Here is an 11,725-nt window from a genome sequence, read left to right on the forward strand (position 1 = left end):
ATCTCTATCATAATCTACTGGTTTCTCTGTTGAGTTCAACTCATCTCTATCTATCATAATCTACTAGTTTCTCTGTTGAGTTCAACTCATCTCTATCTATCATAATCTACTGGTTTCTCTGTTGAGTTCAACTCATCTCCATCTATCATAATCTACTGGTTTCTCTGTTGAGTTCAACTCATCTCTATCATAATCTACTGGTTTCTCTGTTGAGTTCAACTCATCTCTATCTATCATAATCTACTGGTTTCTCTGTTGAGTTCAACTCATCTCTATATATCATAATCTACTGGTTTCTCTGTTGAGTTCAACTCATCTCTATCTATCATAATCTACTGGTTTCTCTGTTGAGTTCAACTCATCTCTATCTATCATAATCTACTGGTTTCTCTGTTGAGTTCAACTCATCTCTATATATCATAATCTACTGGTTTCTCTGTTGAGTTCAACTCATCTCCATCTATCATAATCTACTGGTTTCTCTGTTGAGTTCAACTCATCTCTATCTATCATAATCTACTGGTTTCTCTGTTGAGTTCAACTCATCTCTATCATAATCTACTGGTTTCTCTGTTGAGTTCAACTCATCTCTATCTATCATAATCTACTGGTTTCTCTGTTGAGTTCAACTCATCTCTATCATAATCTACTGGTTTCTCTGTTGAGTTCAACTCATCTCTATCATAATCTACTAGTCTGGTCTAAACCACTTAGTGACCTTTCACCCAGAACAAGTTGCCTTGTCACTTCCTGTTTTCCTGAAACTACAGAATTCTGTTTCAGTGGAAGGAGGGATGAATGAGGAGAGGAGGAGATGAGAAGACAGGAGGAGAGGAGAGAATGTTTTTATACTTTCAAAGATTTCTGTTGCCTTCCTTACTGACTCTTAAGGCCTTTGCTGGTTTGGGGAAAAAAATCCTTCCTCTCTAAGTAGGCAAACGGAAGACAGTCCTCCCCTCCTCGTGTATCCTTCCACAGAAAACTGTCCTCCCCTCCTCGTGTATCCTTCCACAGAAGACAGTCCTCCCCACCACGTGAGGTGAGGAATCAGTATCAGTATATTATATTCACGTTTTATATTGTCTCACAGTCACTCCTCTCTCACAGATAGAGCACCAAGCCTGCTTCCCAAACTGCACCCTATTCCCTACGTAGTACAGTACTTTGAGTACGCCCCCTCTAGACCCTGGTAGGGCATAATATAGGGAGTAGGGTTCCATTTAGAACACAGCATAGGGTTCCATTTAGAACATAGCATAGGCTTCCATTTAGAACACAGCATAGGGTTCCATTTAGAACATAGCATAGGGTTCCATTTAGAACACAGCATAGGGTTCCATTTAGAACACAGCATAGGGTTCCATTTAGAACATAGCATACGGTTCCATTTAGAACACAGCATAGGGTTCCATTTAGAACACAGCATAGGGTTCCATTTAGAACACAGCATAGGGTTCCATTTAGAACATAGCATAGGGTTCCATTTAGAACACAGCATAGGGTTCCATTTAGAACACATCATAGGGTTCCATTTAGAACACAGCATAGGGTTCCATTTAGAACACAGCATAGGGTTCCATTTAGAACACATCATAGGGTTCCATTTAGAACACAGCATAGGGTTCCATTTAGAACACATCATAGGGTTCCATTTAGAACACAACCTATGTCTGAGACAGACACAAGAGCTTTATAACTTTTAGACCAGTAATAACATCAGGCTTGAGAACAGTTCTAACATGTTATAGAACATCAGGCTTGAGAACAGTTCTAACATGTTATAGAACAACAGGCTTGAGAACAGTTACAACATGTTATAGAACAACAGGCTTGAGAACAGTTATAACATGTTATAGAACAACAGGCTTGAGAACAGTTATAACATGTTATAGAACAACAGGCTTGAGAACAGTTATAACATGTTATAGAACAACAGGCTTGAGAACAGTTATAACATGTTATAGAACAACAGGCTTGAGAACAGTTATAACATGTTATAGAACAACAGGCTTGAGAACAGTTATAACATGTTATAGAACAACAGGCTTGAGAACAGTTATAACATGTTATAGAACAACAGGCTTGAGAACAGTTACAACATGTTATAGAACAACAGGCTTGAGAACAGTTATAGCATGTTATAGAACAACAGGTTTGAGAACAGTTATAACATGTTATAGAACAACAGGCTTGAGAACAGTTATAACATGTTATAGAACAACAGGCTTGAGAACAGTTATAACATGTTATAGAACAACAGGTTTGAGAACAGTTCTAACATGTTATAGAACAACAGGTTTGAGAACAGTTATAACATGTTATAGAACAACAGGCTTTGAGCCTCCATGTGTTGCCTTCCATTTGCTCCTCACTGGTTTATCACTATATCAATTTAACCTGTATGAATAAACTGCTTATTAAAACAGGCCTCAGACTCCTGTGGTCGATACGTGTGTTTGTGTGTTTGTGTGTGTGTTTGTGTGTGTGTGTGTGTGTGTGTGTGTCTCTGTACTGGTGCTGGAGAAAGAGAGGAGGAGGAGGAGGAGGAGGAGAGATTTGATGGGGTTGGAGGGTGATACGAGAAGGGGGAGGGAGAGAACTACTGTTACTCCCCAGGGAGGTGAGGCTGCGGGAGGAGAGGAGGGAGGAGAGGGGAGGGAGAGAACTACTGTTACTCCCCAGGGAGGTGAGGCTGCGGGAGGAGAGGAGGGAGGAGAGGGGAGGGAGAGAACTACTGTTACTCCCCAGGGAGGTGAGGCTGGGGGAGGATAGGAGGGAGGAGAGGGGAGGGAGAGAACTACTGCTACTCCCCAGGGAGGTGAAGCTGGGGGAGGAGAGGAGGGAGGAGAGGGGAGGGAGAGAACTACTGTTACTCCCCAGGGAGGTGAGGCTGGGGGAGGAGAGGAGGGGGAGAGAACTACTGTTACTCCCCAGGGAGGTGAGGCTGGGGGAGGAGAGGAGGGAGGAGAGGGGAGGGAGAGAACTACTGTTACTCCCCAGGGAGGTGAGGCTGGGGGAGGAGGGGAGAGGGGAGGGAGAGAACTACTGTTACTCCCCAGGGAGGTGAGGCTGGGGGAGGAGAGGAGGGGGAGAGGGGAGGGAGAGAACTACTGTTACTCCCCAGGGAGGTGAGGCTGGGGAGGAGGGGAGAGAACTACTGTTACTCCCCAGGGAGGAGAGGCTGGGGAGGAGAGGAGAGGGGAGGGAGAGAACTACTGTTACTCCCCAGGGAGGTGAGGCTGGGGGAGGCGAGGAGAGAGCTTTAACTCTATTAGTTCTAGTTCAGTTTTAACTCTATTAGTTCTAGTTCAGTTTTAACTCTATTAGTTCTAGTTCAGTTTTAACTCTTATTAGTTCTAGTTCAGTTTTAACTCTATTAGTTCTAGTTCTAACAGTTTTAACTCTATTAGTTCTAGTTCAGTTTTAACTCTATTAGTTCTAATAGTTTTAACTCTATTAGTTCTAGTTCAGTTTGAACTCTATTAGTTCTAGTTCAGTTTTAACTCTATTAGTTCTAACAGTTTTAACTCTATTAGTTCTAACAGTTTTAACTCTATTAGTTCTAGTTCAGTTTTAACTCTATTAGTTCTAGTTCAGTTTTAACTCTATTAGTTCTAGTTCAGTTTTAACTCTATTAGTTCTAATAGTTTTAACTCTATTAGTTCTAGTTCTAACAGTTTTAACTCTATTAGTTCTAACAGTTTTAACTCTATTAGTTCTAACAGTTTGAACTCTATTAGTTCTAGTTCAGTTTTAACTCTTATTAGTTCTAATTCAGTTTTAACTCTATTAGTTCTAGTTCAGTTTTAACTCTATTAGTTCTAGTTCAGTTTTAACTCTATTAGTTCTAGTTCAGTTTTAACTCTATTAGTTCTAGTTCAGTTTTAACTCTATTAGTTCTAGTTCAGTTTTAACTCTATTAGTTCTAGTTCAGTTTTAACTCTATTAGTTCTAGTTCAGTTTTAACTCTATTAGTTCTAGTTCAGTTTTAACTCTATTAGTTCTAGTTCAGTTTTAACTCTATTAGTTCTAGTTCAGTTTTAACTCTATTAGTTCTAGTTCAGTTTTAACTCTATTAGTTCTAGTTCAGTTTTAACTCTATTAGTTCTAGTTCAGTTTTAACTCTATTAGTTCTAGTTCAGTTTTAACTCTATTAGTTCTAGTTCAGTTTTAACTATTAGTTCTAGTTCAGTTTTAACTCTATTAGTTCTAGTTCAGTTTTAACTCTATTAGTTCTAGTTCAGTTTTAACTCTATTAGTTCTAGTTCAGTTTTAACTCTATTAGTTCTAACAGTTTTAACTCTATTAGTTCTAACAGTTTTAACTCTATTAGTTCTAGTTCAGTTTTAACTCTATTAGTTCTAGTTCAGTTTTAACTCTATTAGTTCTAGTTCAGTTTTAACTCTATTAGTTCTAATAGTTTTAACTCTATTAGTTCTAGTTCTAACAGTTTTAACTCTATTAGTTCTAACAGTTTTAACTCTATTAGTTCTAACAGTTTGAACTCTATTAGTTCTAGTTCAGTTTTAACTCTTATTAGTTCTAATTCAGTTTTAACTCTATTAGTTCTAGTTCAGTTTTAACTCTATTAGTTCTAGTTCAGTTTTAACTCTATTAGTTCTAGTTCAGTTTGAACTCTATTAGTTCTAGTTCAGTTTTAACTCTATTAGTTCTAGTTCAGTTTTAACTCTATTAGTTCTAGTTCAGTTTTAACTCTATTAGTTCTAGTTCAGTTTTAACTCTATTAGTTCTAGTTCAGTTTTAACTCTATTAGTTCTAGTTCAGTTTTAGTTCTAACAGTTTTAACTCTATTAGTTCTAACAGTTTGAACTCTATTAGTTCTAGTTCAGTTTTAAGTTCTAATTCAGTTTTAACTCTATTAGTTCTAGTTCAGTCAGTTTTAACTCTATTAGTTCTAGTTCAGTTTTAACTATTAGTTCTATTAGTTCTAACAGTTTTAACTCTATTAGTTCTAACAGTTTTAACTCTATTAGTTCTAGTTCAGTTTTAACTCTATTAGTTCTAGTTCAGTTTTAACTCTATTAGTTCTAGTTCAGTTTTAACTCTATTAGTTCTAATAGTTTTAACTCTATTAGTTCTAGTTCTAACAGTTTTAACTCTATTAGTTCTAACAGTTTTAACTCTATTAGTTCTAACAGTTTGAACTCTATTAGTTCTAGTTCAGTTTTAACTCTTATTAGTTCTAATTCAGTTTTAACTCTATTAGTTCTAGTTCAGTTTTAACTCTATTAGTTCTAGTTCAGTTTTAACTCTATTAGTTCTAGTTCAGTTTTAACTCTATTAGTTCTAGTTCAGTTTTAACTCTATTAGTTCTAGTTCAGTTTTAACTCTATTAGTTCTAGTTCAGTTTTAACTCTATTAGTTCTAGTTCAGTTTTAACTCTATTAGTTCTAGTTCAGTTTTAACTCTATTAGTTCTAGTTCAGTTTTAACTCTATTAGTTCTAGTTCAGTTTGAACTCTATTAGTTCTAGTTCAGTTTTAACTCTATTAGTTCTAGTTCAGTTTTAACTCTATTAGTTCTAGTTCAGTGTTAACTCTATTAGTTCTAGTTCAGTTTTAACTCTATTAGTTCTAGTTCAGTTTTAACTCTATTAGTTCTAGTTCAGTTTTAACTCTATTAGTTCTAGTTCAGTTTTAACTCTATTAGTTCTAGTTCAGTTTTAACTCTATTAGTTCTAACAGTTTTAACTCTATTAGTTCTAGTTCAGTTTTAACTCTATTAGTTCTAGTTCAGTTTTAACTCTATTAGTTCTAGTTCAGTTTTAACTCTATTAGTTCTAGTTCAGTTTTAACTCTATTAGTTCTAGTTCAGTTTTAACTCGATTAGTTCTAGTTCAGTTTTAACTCTATTAGTTCTAGTTCTAACAGTTTTAACTCTATTAGTTCTAACAGTTTTAACTCTATTAGTTCTAACAGTTTGAACTCTATTAGTTCTAGTTCAGTTTTAACTCTATTAGTTCTAACAGTTTTAACTCTATTAGTTCTAACAGTTTTAACTCTATTAGTTCTAACAGTTTTAACTCTATTAGTTCTAACAGTTTTAACTCTATTAGTTCTAACAGTTTTAACTCTATTAGTTCTAACAGTTTTAACTCTATTAGTTCTAACAGTTTTAACTCTATTAGTTCTAGTTCAGTTTTAACTCTATTAGTTCTAATAGTTTTAACTCTATTAGTTCTAGTTCTAACAGTTTTAACTCTATTAGTTCTAACAGTTTTAACTCTATTAGTTCTAACAGTTTGAACTCTATTAGTTCTAGTTCAGTTTTAACTCTTATTAGTTCTATTTCAGTTTTAACTCTATTAGTTCTAGTTCAGTTTTAACTCTATTAGTTCTAGTTCAGTTTTAACTCTATTAGTTCTAGTTCAGTTTTAACTCTATTAGTTCTAGTTCAGTTTTAACTCTATTAGTTCTAGTTCAGTTTTAACTCTATTAGTTCTAGTTCAGTTTTAACTCTATTAGTTCTAGTTCAGTTTTAACTCTATTAGTTCTAGTTCAGTTTTAACTCTATTAGTTCTAGTTCAGTTTTAACTCTATTAGTTCTAGTTCAGTTTTAACTCTATTAGTTCTAGTTCAGTTTGAACTCTATTAGTTCTAGTTCAGTTTTAACTCTATTAGTTCTAGTTCAGTTTTAACTCTATTAGTTCTAGTTCAGTTTTAACTCTATTAGTTCTAGTTCAGTTTTAACTATTAGTTCTAGTTCAGTTTTAACTCTATTAGTTCTAGTTCAGTTTTAACTCTATTAGTTCTAGTTCAGTTTTAACTCTATTAGTTCTAGTTCAGTTTTAACTCTATTAGTTCTAACAGTTTTAACTCTATTAGTTCTAACAGTTTTAACTCTATTAGTTCTAGTTCAGTTTTAACTCTATTAGTTCTAGTTCAGTTTTAACTCTATTAGTTCTAGTTCAGTTTTAACTCTATTAGTTCTAATAGTTTTAACTCTATTAGTTCTAGTTCTAACAGTTTTAACTCTATTAGTTCTAACAGTTTTAACTCTATTAGTTCTAACAGTTTGAACTCTATTAGTTCTAGTTCAGTTTTAACTCTTATTAGTTCTAATTCAGTTTTAACTCTATTAGTTCTAGTTCAGTTTTAACTCTATTAGTTCTAGTTCAGTTTTAACTCTATTAGTTCTAGTTCAGTTTGAACTCTATTAGTTCTAGTTCAGTTTTAACTCTATTAGTTCTAGTTCAGTTTTAACTCTATTAGTTCTAGTTCAGTTTTAACTCTATTAGTTCTAGTTCAGTTTTAACTCTATTAGTTCTAGTTCAGTTTTAACTCTATTAGTTCTAGTTCAGTTTTAACTCTATTAGTTCTAGTTCAGTTTTAACTCTATTAGTTCTAGTTCAGTTTTAACTCGATTAGTTCTAGTTCAGTTTTAACTCTATTAGTTCTAGTTCTAACAGTTTTAACTCTATTAGTTCTAACAGTTTTAACTCTATTAGTTCTAACAGTTTGAACTCTATTAGTTCTAGTTCAGTTTTAACTCTATTAGTTCTAACAGTTTTAACTCTATTAGTTCTAACAGTTTTAACTCTATTAGTTCTAACAGTTTTAACTCTATTAGTTCTAACAGTTTTAACTCTATTAGTTCTAACAGTTTTAACTCTATTAGTTCTAACAGTTTTAACTCTATTAGTTCTAACAGTTTTAACTCTATTAGTTCTAGTTCAGTTTTAACTCTATTAGTTCTAATAGTTTTAACTCTATTAGTTCTAGTTCTAACAGTTTTAACTCTATTAGTTCTAACAGTTTTAACTCTATTAGTTCTAACAGTTTGAACTCTATTAGTTCTAGTTCAGTTTTAACTCTTATTAGTTCTAATTCAGTTTTCACTCTATTAGTTCTAGTTCAGTTTTAACTCTATTAGTTCTAGTTCAGTTTTAACTCTATTAGTTCTAGTTCAGTTTTAACTCTATTAGTTCTAGTTCAGTTTTAACTCTATTAGTTCTAGTTCAGTTTTAACTCTATTAGTTCTAGTTCAGTTTTAACTCTATTAGTTCTAGTTCAGTTTTAACTCTATTAGTTCTAGTTCAGTTTTAACTCTATTAGTTCTAGTTCAGTTTTAACTCTATTAGTTCTAGTTCAGTTTTAACTCTATTAGTTCTAGTTCAGTTTGAACTCTATTAGTTCTAGTTCAGTTTTAACTCTATTAGTTCTAGTTCAGTTTTAACTCTATTAGTTCTAGTTCAGTTTTAACTCTATTAGTTCTAGTTCAGTTTTAACTATTAGTTCTAGTTCAGTTTTAACTCTATTAGTTCTAGTTCAGTTTTAACTCTATTAGTTCTAGTTCAGTTTTAACTCTATTAGTTCTAGTTCAGTTTTAACTCTATTAGTTCTAACAGTTTTAACTCTATTAGTTCTAACAGTTTTAACTCTATTAGTTCTAGTTCAGTTTTAACTCTATTAGTTCTAGTTCAGTTTTAACTCTATTAGTTCTAGTTCAGTTTTAACTCTATTAGTTCTAATAGTTTTAACTCTATTAGTTCTAGTTCTAACAGTTTTAACTCTATTAGTTCTAACAGTTTTAACTCTATTAGTTCTAACAGTTTGAACTCTATTAGTTCTAGTTCAGTTTAAACTCTTATTAGTTCTAATTCAGTTTTAACTCTATTAGTTCTAGTTCAGTTTTAACTCTATTAGTTCTAGTTCAGTTTTAACTCTATTAGTTCTAGTTCAGTTTGAACTCTATTAGTTCTAGTTCAGTTTTAACTCTATTAGTTCTAGTTCAGTTTTAACTCTATTAGTTCTAGTTCAGTTTTAACTCTATTAGTTCTAGTTCAGTTTTAACTCTATTAGTTCTAGTTCAGTTTTAACTCTATTAGTTCTAGTTCAGTTTTAACTCTATTAGTTCTAGTTCAGTTTTAACTCTATTAGTTCTAGTTCAGTTTTAACTCTATTAGTTCTAGTTCAGTTTTAACTCTATTAGTTCTAACAGTTTTAACTCTATTAGTTCTAGTTCAGTTTTAACTCTATTAGTTCTAGTTCAGTTTTAACTCTATTAGTTCTAGTTCAGTTTTAACTCTATTAGTTCTAATAGTTTTAACTCTATTAGTTCTAGTTCTAACAGTTTTAACTCTATTAGTTCTAACAGTTTTAACTCTATTAGTTCTAACAGTTTGAACTCTATTAGTTCTAGTTCAGTTTTAACTCTTATTAGTTCTAATTCAGTTTTAACTCTATTAGTTCTAGTTCAGTTTTAACTCTATTAGTTCTAGTTCAGTTTTAACTCTATTAGTTCTAGTTCAGTTTTAACTCTATTAGTTCTAGTTCAGTTTTAACTCTATTAGTTCTAGTTCAGTTTTAACTCTATTAGTTCTAGTTCAGTTTTAACTCTATTAGTTCTAGTTCAGTTTTAACTCTATTAGTTCTAGTTCAGTTTTAACTCTATTAGTTCTAGTTCAGTTTTAACTCTATTAGTTCTAGTTCAGTTTGAACTCTATTAGTTCTAGTTCAGTTTTAACTCTATTAGTTCTAGTTCAGTTTTAACTCTATTAGTTCTAGTTCAGTTTTAACTCTATTAGTTCTAGTTCAGTTTTAACTCTATTAGTTCTAGTTCAGTTTTAACTCTATTAGTTCTAGTTCAGTTTTAACTCTATTAGTTCTAGTTCAGTTTTAACTCTATTTGTTCTAGTTCAGTTTTAACTCTATTAGTTCTAACAGTTTTAACTCTATTAGTTCTAGTTCAGTTTTAACTCTATTAGTTCTAGTTCAGTTTTAACTCTATTAGTTCTAGTTCAGTTTTAACTCTATTAGTTCTAGTTCAGTTTTAACTCTATTAGTTCTAGTTCAGTTTTAACTCGATTAGTTCTAGTTCAGTTTTAACTCTATTAGTTCTAGTTCTAACAGTTTTAACTCTATTAGTTCTAACAGTTTTAACTCTATTAGTTCTAACAGTTTGAACTCTATTAGTTCTAGTTCAGTTTTAACTCTATTAGTTCTAACAGTTTTAACTCTATTAGTTCTAACAGTTTTAACTCTATTAGTTCTAACAGTTTTAACTCTATTAGTTCTAACAGTTTTAACTCTATTAGTTCTAACAGTTTTAACTCTATTAGTTCTAACAGTTTTAACTCTATTAGTTCTAACAGTTTTAACTCTATTAGTTCTAACAGTTTTAACTCTATTAGTTCTAACAGTTTGAACTCTATTAGTTCTAGTTCAGTTTTAACTCTTATTAGTTCTAGTTCAGTTTTAACTCTATTAGTTCTAGTTCAGTTTTAACTCTATTAGTTCTAGTTCAGTTTTAACTCTATTAGTTCTAGTTCAGTTTGAACTCTATTAGTTCTAGTTCAGTTTTAACTCTATTAGTTCTAGTTCAGTTTTAACTCTATTAGTTCTAGTTCAGTTTTAACTCTATTAGTTCTAGTTCAGTTTTAACTCTATTAGTTCTAGTTCAGTTTTAACTCTATTAGTTCTAGTTCAGTTTTAACTCTATTAGTTCTAGTTCAGTTTTAACTCTATTAGTTCTAGTTCAGTTTTAACTCTATTAGTTCTAACAGTTTTAACTCTATTAGTTCTAACAGTTTTAACTCTATTAGTTCTAGTTCAGTTTTAACTCTATTAGTTCTAGTTCAGTTTTAACTCTTATTAGTTCTAGTTCAGTTTTAACTCTATTAGTTCTAGTTCAGTTTTAACTCTATTAGTTCTAGTTCAGTTTTAACTCTATTAGTTCTAGTTCAGTTTGAACTCTATTAGTTCTAGTTCAGTTTGAACTCTATTAGTTCTAGTTCAGTTTTAACTCTATTAGTTCTAGTTCAGTTTTAACTCTATTAGTTCTAGTTCAGTTTTAACTCTATTAGTTCTAGTTCAGTTTTAACTCTATTAGTTCTAGTTCAGTTTTAACTCTATTAGTTCTAGTTCAGTTTTAACTCTATTAGTTCTAGTTCAGTTTTAACTCTATTAGTTCTAACAGTTTTAACTCTATTAGTTCTAACAGTTTTAACTCTATTAGTTCTAACAGTTTTAACTCTATTAGTTCTAGTTCAGTTTTAACTCTATTAGTTCTAATAGTTTTAACTCTATTAGTTCTAGTTCTAACAGTTTTAACTCTATTAGTTCTAACAGTTTTAACTCTATTAGTTCTAACAGTTTGAACTCTATTAGTTCTAGTTCAGTTTTAACTCTTATTAGTTCTAATTCAGTTTTAACTCTATTAGTTCTAGTTCAGTTTTAACTCTATTAGTTCTAGTTCAGTTTTAACTCTATTAGTTCTAGTTCAGTTTTAACTCTATTAGTTCTAGTTCAGTTTTAACTCTATTAGTTCTAGTTCAGTTTTAACTCTATTAGTTCTAGTTCAGTTTTAACTCTATTAGTTCTAGTTCAGTTTTAACTCTATTAGTTCTAGTTCAGTTTTAACTCTATTAGTTCTAGTTCAGTTTTAACTCTATTAGTTCTAGTTCAGTTTTAACTCTATTAGTTCTAGTTCAGTTTGAACTCTATTAGTTCTAGTTCAGTTTTAACTCTATTAGTTCTAGTTCAGTTTTAACTCTATTAGTTCTAGTTCAGTTTTAACTCTATTAGTTCTAGTTCAGTTTTAACTATTAGTTCTAGTTCAGTTTTAACTCTATTAGTTCTAGTTCAGTTTTAACTCTATTAGTTCTAGTTCAGTTTTAACTCTATTAGTTCTAGTTCAGTTTTAACTCTATTAGTTCTAACAGTTTTAACTCTATTAGTTCTAACAGTTTTAACTCTATTAGTTCT

The sequence above is a fragment of the Oncorhynchus clarkii genome, unplaced genomic scaffold (genome assembly GCF_045791955.1).
Source record: "Oncorhynchus clarkii lewisi isolate Uvic-CL-2024 unplaced genomic scaffold, UVic_Ocla_1.0 unplaced_contig_14002_pilon_pilon, whole genome shotgun sequence".
Classification (NCBI taxonomy): Eukaryota; Metazoa; Chordata; class Actinopteri; order Salmoniformes; family Salmonidae; genus Oncorhynchus; species Oncorhynchus clarkii.